The sequence below is a fragment of the Pteropus medius genome, unplaced genomic scaffold, assembly GCF_902729225.1.
Source record: "Pteropus medius unplaced genomic scaffold, Ma_sr-lr_union100, whole genome shotgun sequence".
In the NCBI taxonomy this organism is placed as follows: Eukaryota; Metazoa; Chordata; class Mammalia; order Chiroptera; family Pteropodidae; genus Pteropus; species Pteropus medius.
Genome location: NW_024350397.1, coordinates 2,816,086 through 2,828,906, shown reverse-complemented (window position 1 = coordinate 2,828,906; position 12,821 = coordinate 2,816,086). Strand labels below are relative to the sequence as shown.

At 39.1% G+C, this 12,821-nt stretch overlaps 1 long non-coding RNA gene across 1 annotated transcript; it reads left to right on the top strand.

The window, feature by feature from the left end:
* Window positions 1-1,340: 1,340 nt before the first annotated feature.
* LOC120584117 (uncharacterized) lies at window positions 1,341-12,407 on the top strand. The gene is made up of 2 exons (XR_005647971.1): window positions 1,341-1,586; window positions 1,732-12,407. It is a non-coding gene; the product is annotated as an uncharacterized LOC120584117 (long non-coding RNA).
* Window positions 12,408-12,821: the final 414 nt, after the last annotated feature.

Below are 12,821 nucleotides of genomic sequence, written 5' to 3'. Positions count from 1 at the left end.
GCGCGTCCGTCGGTCCGCCCGCCCCCCTCCCCCATTCCCCTTCCACCCGAGACCGCGAGCGCCATCCAAGCTCCATTATCCGGCTTCAGCGCTCCGAGCGTCCGGCCCAGGTAACAACTTCCCCAAAAACCGAAAGAGAAAAAGAGAGAGGCGTACGCACACAACCCCATCCCAGCGCGGAGAAGGAGTCTTCCCCTGGGAGGGAGCTCTGTCTGTGGTGCTTTCCTGTCTCTAACCAGGTAACAACTCCACAAACACACCCGCTGCCCGGCTCGCCACCATCCACAGCTCGCCCCCAGCAGCAAGTAGGCGCCCGCTGCTGCCCCGTCGCCCCTGCCGCCCCACCAGCGCCCCACAGGACGTGGACCTCACTCGCGGGGCTCGCCTCCGCGGCCCAGGGCGCGGTGGCCGGGGCGCGGGGGAGGAGGGGCACTTAGGGACCCGCTCCTCCGCCGCTAATCCCCACTCTGCGAGCGCGCCGGCCAGTCACAACTTTACAGCCGCCGGCCGAGCCCGGTTCTCCCGCGGCGCGCCCCGCCGGCGCCCGCGCACACGCGCGCACGGAAGACACGCAGCCCGGCCACCGCGTCCCGCCGCCGCCGTCGCCCGCCGCGCGCCCGCAGCCCGCCCGCCGGGTCCGAGCCGCGGGGCCCGAGCGACTGCGCGGGCCGGGGCCGCGGCGCGCGGAAGACACTTTGCACGGCCAGCCCCGGCACAAGTTAGTTCCCGGCTCCCGGGGGCCTCCGCGCTGAGAGAGAATACAGCGGAGGGGGCTGAGAAGGAGGGGGAGCGGGGAGGCGCGAGGGGCAGAAGAGTGGGGAAAAGTGAGAAAAGAAGCAACAGCCGCTCCACCCGGGACCAGAAAAGTGGCCGCCGTGTCCCTACTGCCCGCCCTGCGCCGGGGATGCGGCGGCGGCGGCGGCTAACGGTCCAGGGAGGAGGCAGGGGCGGCAGGAGCCGCTAGGCGGAGAGAGACCAGGTAAGAGACATAACGGTTCAGGGAGAGCGAGCGGCCGCGGCGCGGCTCCGGCAGCGGAGGGGGGCAGAGAGCACTACTTTCTACTTTCCCACTCCACTTTGCTCGTCCCTGCCCCGGCCGCCCCCGGCCCGGCTCGCCCCCCTCACCCCCGGGACGCCCCGGCTGCCCGGCTCCCCCTGACTCCGCCGCTCCCCGGTCCCCTCCGCCACTCACCGTTATTGCGCCGCGGGTTCGCCTGCTTTCTGCGCTTACACCTGGGGCCATCCGCCATGATCCTCTCGCTTGTGTCTAAATGCTCGAGTCACCTCCTCCCCTCCCTCCCTCTTCTTCCCCCACCCTCCGCCTCCACCCCCTTCCCCTCCCCACTGCACCTGGTTTACGACACTCGCGGCTTTACGACATCACCTTCCTTACACCTAGAGCCGCTCGCTCTACGGCCGGAACCTTGTTGCTAGGGAGAGGACGGTTTGCGGCAACCGTGGAAACAGCTGAGTTTGAATTGAAGGGCGAAGGAAAAGTTTCCCTCAGGTGTCTTGGGATGGGGGAGGGGGACGTTGGGAAACTGGGGACACGGTCAGAAGTGCGACAGGCTTTCGGAGCGAGAAAGGTAAAAGTAGGAGGTTCCGCGGCGTTCCGCCTCTGAAGTGGCCACACCCGCCGCGACTGCTTGGGGCACGTATGGGTCTGTCTGGCTTTTCCTTGCCGGGACCCTGTGCCTCAGAGTAACGTGCAACCTGTCCCTCTTCCTCAAGATTGGGCTCCGCTCCTACGCAGCTTTCGTCCGCTCTGAGCATCCTGAGACTCTGGAGAGGGTCGTGTTGAGTGCTCCCCCGGGACTTCCCAGAATTATGGGAAGGACAAGTTCGGGGAACGGTGAAGAATTGATTTGGGAAGCTCGTTCTCTGACGGCGAGGACACGCAGCGTCACGAGAGAGGCTACCTGACCCTTGTCATTCTGACTTTCTTCCCTTACCGACGCATGGTTTTCCCCCCAGCGAACCGGGATGGGAAGTGACTTCAATTAGAACTTCAGCTGGACCGAAAGAGAGGCGAGAAGTTCCGCTTGCAAGCCACCTCGGGGGTAAAGCGGAATGAGTAATACCCACAGTGTCCCTGTCTCACTTCCTCTGCACAGGCTCACCTGCTGTCACCTCGGCCTGCCCCGTCCAGCCGCCCTTCTTTCCCCGTTCCTCTGGCTTTCCCCTTAAAGCAGGAGTTCCCCAATCCCGGGCTCCCACCGGTACCAGTCCTGGCCTGTTAGGAACCGAGCTTTCACAGCAGGAGATGAGGAGAGCCAGCTAGCGAAGCTTTATCTGCATTTGCTGGGGCTCCAGAAGGGCTAGCATCACTGCCTAAGCTCCACCTCAGATCATCGGGCATTAGATTCTTATAGGAGCACCAGTCTTTGGTACCAAAAAGGGTGGGGACAGCTGCCTTAGAATAGCCGCAGGAGATCGTAGGCGTCAGAAAACAGAGTTAAGGTTTTAACAGGCCATGATTTACTACCTACATGAGCAGTTATCCCTGTATAGGACCTTAAGAATCATGCTAGCAAATGTGGTCTTTGAGACTGACAAATTGCCGATCTTATCTCAAGTCCCTGACTTTGTACAAGATTTGAGGATTTCTGAAAGACCATTTAGATAACCCCACAAATACCAAAGAAGTCAAGTCTTAAGTAGTCAGTAGGATTTAGCTTTCCCCTTCTTCCCTCCCACCTTTTTTCAAATGAGGAAATGTTCAACCAATTTTATGAAATGAGCTGAGCTGTATTTCAATGTAATTGTAAATTCACGATATAAGAGTTATTGGTAGAAAAATTGAGGAAACTGAAACATGACATATAGCATATTAGAAGTAACAATAAGTTGCCCAGTGCAGTGCTGTCACACAGTAGATGCTTAATAATTTTTTTAATTTTATTTTTGAAATAATTTTTTCTCCCCCCCCATCTACCTCCCCCGTTCCCCCTCCCCCCTACCCTTCAGTAACCACTAGTCCATTGTCCAGGTCCATGAGTCTCTTTTTAATAAACTTTTGTCATACCTATGACAGGTCCTACCTATGGCAAGGTTTTCTATTAAAATAACCTTTTAGACATCCTCCAGAATTTTAGAAGATTTGTTAAGAATCTCTTCAAACTTTTCAACTGAAATGAATTTACAGCTGAAGTCTGGTAATTTAAAATTAGAAAGTTTAATCCTGAATATAGATGAAAATTTTCTCTCCTACATTTGCTTTGGCAGTTTGAGACGTAAATGCATTATTTATTGGTTCATAAAATGTGGCTGTAAAATATTCTTTACTATATATTATCTCTATATATCTACTCTCATCCTCAATGCTAAGACTAGAATCATTATTCTTAATGATCATTTTAAGTACAGGCAGTTCTCCGTTTCCTCAATACCATGTTAACTAAACTCATGCATGTCAGAACCAGAATTGTGTCCACGCTTTTTGCTTGATTTAAGTGGTAAGTTTCTTACCCTCTTAAGAGCTGTGTATTGTTCTTCAGTTACCTTCTAAATTAGGTTATAGACTTCATCCTTTGTCAGCACCCCGCCCCACAAACACAAAACATTTTTAGTTACCCTAATTTCCATTCAGAAAGGAAAAAAATACTTTCTAACTCTACTATACATTTTCCTTACTCTTAAAATTAGGAAATATCACACATGCTTTTCTTTCCGAAGTGCCCGTCCTGTACCTCCCTACTAAGTTTTCTTCAGTGTTCTTCCTCAACTTGAAATCAGAGACAAAGCAAAGTGACAAACCAAGTAGGTCAGTTTCTTCTGTACTGTAATGCTTACTGATTGAGTTAGCTTGGGCCAAAATTATTTAATCCATGTGGACAGATACCTTTTTTTTTTCACTTGTTCGTGTATGTGCTAGCAGAGTACCTAGTCACATAGTAGATGCTCAGTAAGTAGATATTTCTCACATAAATTAATATTGTTGACCTTTCCTGAATGTTCTTGGTTATAAAGTAAAAATGGTTTACCTTCATCAATGAGTTCTTAGGAACAGTTGAAATCACGGATGTAAAAGCCATTTACTGTCATTTATATCCTGTTTTATTTTGAGACTAATCGTTCTTGATTTTAGATACTCCATAATCATTTTTCCCCATGATTAACTCTGCTTATTCTTATTTTTCAAATATGCACAGGAAATATTGATATTAAAACTCTTCTAATACAAAATTTCTACTTTAATTACTATAAATGTTTCCCAAATTATTGAAATCTAGACTGGACAGAAAGCAGACAAAATTATATCTCAAAAATAAATTGCTGCTTTAAACTTGAAGCATATGTGATAGTTCTTATCTCTTAAATACAACTAAAGAATTGGAAAAAATCTTTAGAATAAACTTAGAAAAGGAATAAGTTTATTAAAATTTAGGTTTATTCCAATCAAACATGATAGGGATGCTAACAAGAGTTTAAAATGTCTTCTGTATTATTAGTTTTCAATAATCATAGTGCTATCATACAGTACATATTCAATATATATTATTTTTAATATCAATGAAATGTTAACACTGCTTCTAGTGAGCACTGGGATTGCATATGCTGAAGGAAAGGTAGTCTGCTGAAAATGAATTACTATAATTTCTAAATTTATAGGAAAAAATGTAAATGGGTAGAATATTTTTAATATTGAGTTCTTTTCTATAAATTTTCTATGAACGCTTCGCACCTGCAATTTACTTTCCATATAAGATACATGTATAAGTGAAGGTAAAATTTGACACAAAATTATTTTAAGTTTCATATGTAGATATTTCAGTGTTCTGCATCGAGCCTATGATTTCCATGTACTTAAGTTCCAGAACACATTTCAGAGGTATAATATATCATTCTACAATATGTATTAAAATAAAAAGTTGGTTATTTTCATGGAAGGATAACATATTAATTACATTAATTAAATTATGTTAACATGTGATTTTACCGCTGTGAAGTAAACAACAAATTTGATACCTGTTATCCAACAAAGTACAGACTTTAGAATCCCTTAAAAGTTGCTCCTCGATCTTTGGCTCATTAGTGACTCTGGATATGTGGTTCACACAGACAAAAGAGGGCAGTGGTAACTTCACTGCCTGCAGTTTCACCAAATTCTGCAGTGGCTGAATCAGGAAGGAAACATGACTACAGGGTGATGCAGAACCGACAGTTGTCTTTAGAACCCACAAATAAAGCCTCCCAGGAAGGAAGAATAGGGGCAAATGTTTCCCTAGACCTCTGTGTGATTTTACTATCTATTGTACCACAAAATGGTATTTCCCCCTCTGGGGAATAAGGCTCCTATTTTTAATATAAGTCAATGAAATGTTAACACCTAGAACTTTTTATTTTGGGGGCAGTTTTCCAGGAACATAGATGTTAAGTATAAACAGAGATGTTTGAAGGATATTAATGAACATCCAAAAAGTAAAACTTACCTTTTTCATAAAATCATAATAGTTAAAACAAATTGCTTTCAAAGACTACCTCCACAGAAGATAGTTTCTAATGTTGATATCATATATGAACATGAATAACGTTTTTTTCTATGCTAAACAACTAATAATTTGTGCTAGGAGAGGGCGACATGCATATTTTGATTTTGAGTACATTTTTAGTATTTACTGTGTTATCAGAGGGCTGATGATATGTTTCTACTGTGGGTTTTTCCCTTTTGTCTTCATGTATTTCTTTTCTCTGACATCTTTTAGCAGCTGACTGGTTCTCTTACAGAGTATGTCTGTTTCTTTGACCTACAGTCCTGGCCTTCTGTATTCCACAGATCTTCAGTTACAATCGTTGCCACTGTTCAGTCCTTGAAGTATATGTATTTAAAATATTTTCAGTGAATAACAGGTTTTAGATGTCCCACCATTGTGTTAGACTCAGATGAAAAAGTTGGCAGTATGACATATCCTGTATTCTAATATGTCCACAACTTTAAGAACCTTGGTCAGACCCTTCTCAGTCTCATTTCATGCCCCTATTTCTTTGCTCATTCTCTTTATTCTACTTACATAAATAGATCACACTGTGCCCCTCTCTGTTGTTTCCCTTTTTAAGCATTCTTTTCCTCCATCTTTCTTTGTCCCAGGTCTGACACAACTCTGTTTGGATCAATTCCTTTTCTCCTTTTGTTCAAGATATTTTGAATTGTTCTAACTCTGTAAAATGCTTTGCTTTCTCATATTATGCCAGTTATTCCCTGTCCCTCAAAAGTCTATCCTGCCTTTCCATGCTGTGAGATGATGATTTCTTTGGACCACATCACCCAGGCTTCTTTACCCTCTGGTTTCTGTTTGGTTTCAGCCAATTTTGAGGCATTGGCAGATGATCAGAGGAAGGAAAGAGAAAGAGGTCAGGATATTTATTTCACCTTCCCACATATGCCCTCCTGCCTGTCTGTGGCTTTTGGCAGTAGCTTTATTCCTCTACCTAAGGGCATGGCTCAGGTCAGACAATCCTGTCCCCTGGCTACAGGTCTTGGCAAGTTCCAGAAACTGCTTCTTCCCTTTGTCCCTTCAGGTCTAGAAATGGTAGTGGTTTCCTTCTGCTGTGAGTCTTTAGGTACTTTATCCATAACTTACTGGTTCCCTTAAAGTCTACCTACATCTCTGGAAATAGTTTCTTGATCAGATTCTTTTTAATTTATACTTTGAGTATGCCATCTGTTTCCTGTGAGGTCCCTGAGTAATAGAAATAAAATGTATTTTTTCACCTTATTTATTATCAACCAAGAATTTTATTTCTATTAATTACAACACAGAAGTTTAAATTGATATAACATCGTTCATTGACCAAGTATATACACATGTTCTAATGTGTGTATATGCAAAATCTGGTAAATACTTAGAAATTTTTCAGAGACTATTACATAGTAATTATTCAATGACTATATGTGTAATGAAGGTCCCTGCCCTAATTGATCTAAAATCTAGGAGAGAATTTTATATCCTTAAAAAACAATATGAGAGGGGGAAAATCATAATACTACAGTATTAAGGTGGTGATAGCTACTTTTCCTCAATATATTTCTTCCCAATTTATTAATAGAACCCTCCACTCTTATCACATGGCTGGTTGAATGGGCATTGCATGTACTTAGGTGCTACTGTGCTACTCAGTTCTGACCAATGAGATATAAGCGGAAGTGATGTGTGCAACGTTGGAAAAGTCCTTCAGAAGGAGGTGGCACACCATTTTTTCCCTTCTTCCTGCTGTTTGGAATCAGACCTGCTGGTTAGAGCTCCTTAAGGTGAAGAAAGGCAGAGCAACAAGACTGATGGAGTCCTTGACCATACCATAACTAACCTCTGAATTCTTACCTCCAGATCTCTTTTATAGAGAGAAAAATTTATACCTTCTTTAAGACACCGCTATCTGTCACATGCAGCCAAAGTTAATTCTTTTCAACGTGGGTATGTGTATTAGTTTCCTATTGCTACTGTAAAATGTTACCATGAACTTAGTGGGTTAAGATAACACAAATATATCATCTTGCAGCTCCGGAAGTCAGAAGTCCAACATGGATCCCACCAGGCTAAAATCAAGGTTTTGGCAGGATTGGGCTCCTTTAGAAGGCTCTAGGAAGAATCTACTTCCTTGCCTTTTCCAGCTTCTAGAGGCCACCCACATTCCTTGACTCATGGGCCTCCCCCTCCATCTTCAAAGCTAGCAACATCAGGCAGAGTCCTCATTTTGCCAGCTCACTAGTTCTCTTTTTGCCTCCTTCTTCCATTTATAAGGGCCTTTGTGATTACACTGGGTCCAATCAGATAATTTAGGATATCTCCCCATTTTAAGGTCAGGTGCTTAGCAAACTTAATTCCATCTGCAATCTTAATTCCCATTTGCCATGTAACCCAACATTCAGAGGCTTTAGAGATCAGGACATGGACATCTTTGGCCATTATTCTGCCTACCACAGCATGCAAGCTTTAAGTTTCATGACTGAGAAATATGTTTTTATTGATTGTTGATTTATTGGATATTGTTTTTTGTTTCTTTAACTTGTAAGCAGCTTTAAAACATTATGCTAATTGGTCATTACTTTTTATATAACATTTAGCATTGTGCCACAATAAAGGTTTTAATCATTATTTATTGGTTAATTTATTCAGCTGATATTCTTGAGCATATTCTATATGTCAGACACTGCATGGGCTATCAACGCCTAATACATCCCTGACCTCAAGAAGGTTATAGGTTTGTGGAAGAAACAGATTGATGAAGTGGCTGTTACACCGACGTTCGGGAGGTATAGTATACATAGGAGAGACATCTAAACTAACCTGGAGTCAGTGAAGTTTTTCTTGGAGAAATGATGGAATTTGTCAGAAGAAGAATTGGAGAAGAGTGCTAAAGGCAGAAGTCATAGCATATGCAGAAATTTCCAGATGAAAATATAGTGTTTCAGGGAGTGTTTGTGAAGAGCAAATAAGAGATGGTATGTGAAGTGTTTTACATAGTGCATGGCACATGGTAATCAGTGAATGATGGGTAATAAAAACAACAGCAGCAAATTCTCAGGCAATAATCAGAGTTGAATATTAAGAACATAATCCACTAGAATTCCTACACAGTGCCTTTTTGTTTAAGGCTAAAAGATAAAATAATTTTTATCCCTGAAATTGTCATTTCAGGCATAGGTGGAATGATTGTAATTAAAGGGCAAAAGGAAGAGATGATATTTACATATTTAATATTAATTAGAAATATTTGTTATCCTGTCTAAAAATACTGTTGGCTTATGTTAGCTATATTATCTGAGGAATTGTTTACACAATTAGTAAACTTACTAATCTAGGATAATACTATTTGCAATGTGATTAGATGATATATAGGCCTTTTAAAAAATAAAAGTTAAAGATTTTGAAATAAATATAAAAACTCTTAGTTTTGTTTCTTGGCTTGTGCATATCAGACACCAATTCAAACTGATCCAAACAAAAAAAAAAAGGAATTTCTAAAAAGGATGTAAGCTGGATTTTGTTTTGTGTTTTTTTTTTCTGTTTTTCCCGTAGAGTCCAAGAGTAGGAGAGCAGCCAGGGTTCACATGAGGAGTTGGAACACCTTTAGATGCATTTAAAGAGCACCTCTGCATTTCTTACCTCTGCATCTCTGTGTATATATTTCATTTTCTTTCAGGACCTACTGCTTGCACGAAGGTGGTATCAGAAGAGCTATGAGAAGACACTTAAATATGTCCAATATAATAGTACACAGCAGTTAGAATAAAAGCAGTCATCTCCATTCCTACTCCAACACTAGTACTATTCAATCTTTTTTTCACATGTGTAGTTTATATAGTTATAATAATGCCTAGTTTTTGCCATATACATACAAGAAATACATGTAAGTCAGAACTGTGCTGTTTTCACTTAATATGTCACATATTCTACATAGGCCAATATCCTTTATGCTTAAATTACTTTACTTGACTGTAATATTTCTCAAATTGATATAATTTAACAGTTACATATTGTTGAACATTTAAGTTACTTTTCGTGTGTGTGTGTGTGTGTGTGTGTGTGTGTGTGTGAAGAATGAACACTCTTGTGGTATAGTTTTTATTTATTTGATTGTTGATCATTTCCTGGGGAAATAGTCTCAAAAACTGGAATTATTTAATCAGTGGAAATGAACATGGTTGTATCTTTTTTTTCAGTTACAGTTCACATTCAATAGTATATTATTTTTAGGTATACGGCAAAGTGGTTAAACATTTATATAACTTAGGAAGTGAGTCCCCCTGATAAGTTTTGGTCGTATCTTTTAAAATGCATTGTCAGCTTGCTTTAGAAAAGGATTGTACCAATATATGATGCTGCTAGAAATATGAGAGAGTTTGTCTCACCATGACTAAAAATTTTTGAAAATTGATAGCTTATTCACACTGATTGGAAACATGTAAATTGCTCAAAGTTTTAAAATACGTACATAGGAAAACAAATGGACCAATGAAGAACATATATAAATATAAATTCTATACTGGATTAAACCAATAATCATTCCAACTCTGAATCTTGAGACTTATTCAAGTTCTTTCATGCCTAAAATTACAAAAATTATATGTGTGTTATTTATTTAAAATTCCCTTATTAGTGAAAGAATAATTTGTATTTCATATAGACTCTAATTAGGCTTGTCACTGGATTTTTTAAAATCAAACATCTGATAAAAGTATTTAGATTTTGTAAGTTTAAATTATTGCTTGCTCTTAAGAAATAGTTAACTGGAAGGACCCCTTTTATATGCTAACCAAGATTAGCAATTTTGGAATTCTTGAGCAAATATACATGACTATTGAATAAATTGGAAATTAGTAATCCAAAGGAATTCCTGGGAATACTATGCAATCATTTAAAAAGAATGAAGCAGCTGATCTGAAAAGTTCTCAGAAGTTGTAAAGTTAGATAAAAAGACAAGGTAAGGAACAGAGTGTATAGTTTGCTACGATATATGCACACACACAATTATATACATTCATACATGTGTAAGTGCATAAACTATCTGTGGAATGACATACGGCAGCAATGTTTGCCTCTAGGGAGGAGATCTAGGAAGTGGAAGTAAAGAAGAAAGACTTACTTTGTATTAAATACCTTCATCCTTTTTAAATTTCGTATCATGAACATATTTATTTATTCAAAGACATGAATAATGGTAATTGTTAGTAATGGATTCACAGGGCTAGGTAATCTTTTTAAAGACTGTTTTGGGTGTACAGTTATTCACTAAGGGGTGGTGGTTGTAAACTAGAAAGATTGCAATATTCAAAATCATGATAAAGTGATTCTATTGAAAGCTGTAAGATCTGTAAACTCTTAACCTTGCTAATGGGCATAGGCATAGCATAGTCTGACAAGATTACAAATCATTTAGCCAATATTTTTTTAAACCACACCCAAACCATACAATTTGGCTAATTTCCAATTTTGCTGATTTTCTATGGTAAATTCTTAATCTCAGTTGGGTATTCTTGCTCTCTTCTATCAAGACTGCATTCATCTGGCAAAGGGTACTTAGGAAATGGAAGAACAGTTTTAGTATTAGAAAAAGATGAATGAATGAAATTTGAGAGTCCAGATTCAATTCTTTATAGTACATGTACCTAACTTCTCTAGGCCTAAGTTCCTTTTCTGCAAAATCAAACCTAATTTCCCTACATAAACCAAAATTCCCTACATATTCACAGAGTTTTAATGAGTAACAAATGAGATGAGGAAAACTGTAAAACACAAAATTTTGAAGTTTCACTGTAGCTTTATCAATATAAAAATTCTAAAGTCAAATATTAATGAATTTTGAATAATTAGCTCTTTTATACCTTATTAGAGCCTATTAGAGGTTGATATTAACTAACCTCAATAACATAAATTGAATTGATTATTTTAAATTTCTTTTGTTCGCCCTCCGATGAAGGTGCTTTTGAAGAGTGAAAATGTCAAAAACATTTAAAAAAGCAAACATATGAAAGGTAGAATAAGAAGAGGTCTGAAATGAAATGGCATATCAAATGTTTGACTATTACATTAAAGCTACCTTGAGAGAGTTTTGAAAATGATTTGCTTTCTATTTCTGAAGGTTTTTGCAAAGTCCTGGCTTTTATTTTATGACCAGTTTTGTTTCTGAAATTATCTGCTTTGATTTTGGCCAAGGTGTTCTATAAATTATCAAATATAATTAAATTTAATCACATTTTTCTTTCTAGCTTACTATATAAAGTTGTTCCTACAGATCATACAAAATGCCCACAAAGAGCCAAAGTATTATTTTATTTCTAGTATTGATATTGTTTTATGTTGTTGCTGTATAGGTTTAAATAATTATATTGTTTTACCTTTGGTAGCCATATTTTACTTATAGGTGAAGTCAATTTTAGTTAATATTAGTGTGTAATGCATGCACATTTGGAGACAACATTATTCAACATGTTTTACTCTCACAAAAAGCAATTTGCATTTAATGTTGTAAATAGTTGTGAAATTTAGTCATTTTATATACATTGAATTAATTATTGTCATTCGATATCTTTTCTCTTTAGTAGCTCAACTTATTTCCTAATTATACCTATTTGATACTTTGCTTTTGATTGGTAAAATCACTGACAAGTATCTGTTACTGTTTTTTAAATAATATCATAATATGAAAGATTTTCTGGCAGATATTTCATTAGGTAACTGGTGACATTTTTAGTAAATGCCAAAAAGTAATATATGACTGAAAATATCAAATGTTCATCAAACGTTATAAATAGTAGAAGAAATTATTCAGATATTGTCTGCTAAAAGAAAAAGATTAAAAACATTGATAATATGAGAAAAGTATAGTCTCTTGAGATGTTTGAATAAATTGATTAGTTTTTGTTTTATTTTCTGTACCTATAGAAGTTATAGTAAATAAAAAATATATGACCTGAATTTTTTATTACCTTTATGTCTATAAAGTTACTTATATTTTTACTTTCCCTGGAACTCACTTTCTCCAGACTTTGGATGTGTTATGGTCATTAATTGAACCACTGAAATCCACTTTTCTTGGTTGATGTTGGTTTTAAAGCATGTCCTTATTGAATCTGCTCCCCCTTCCATTGCTAGTCAGCATAGAACTGACCAAAAGGCTATCAACCAGACAAAAGCATTTGATGCAAAGAATTTGACAACCCATTAGCTAGAAAACCAATCCCGAAATAATTCAAAATTGATTGAAACTTCCCCCCATATATAAAATTTTTCTGCAATTCCATTATTTTTGCATTTCTCCTTTGTATAGCCTTGAAAACATAGATCAGTGATGTAGCAGCAAAAGACATTATGATAGCAAAT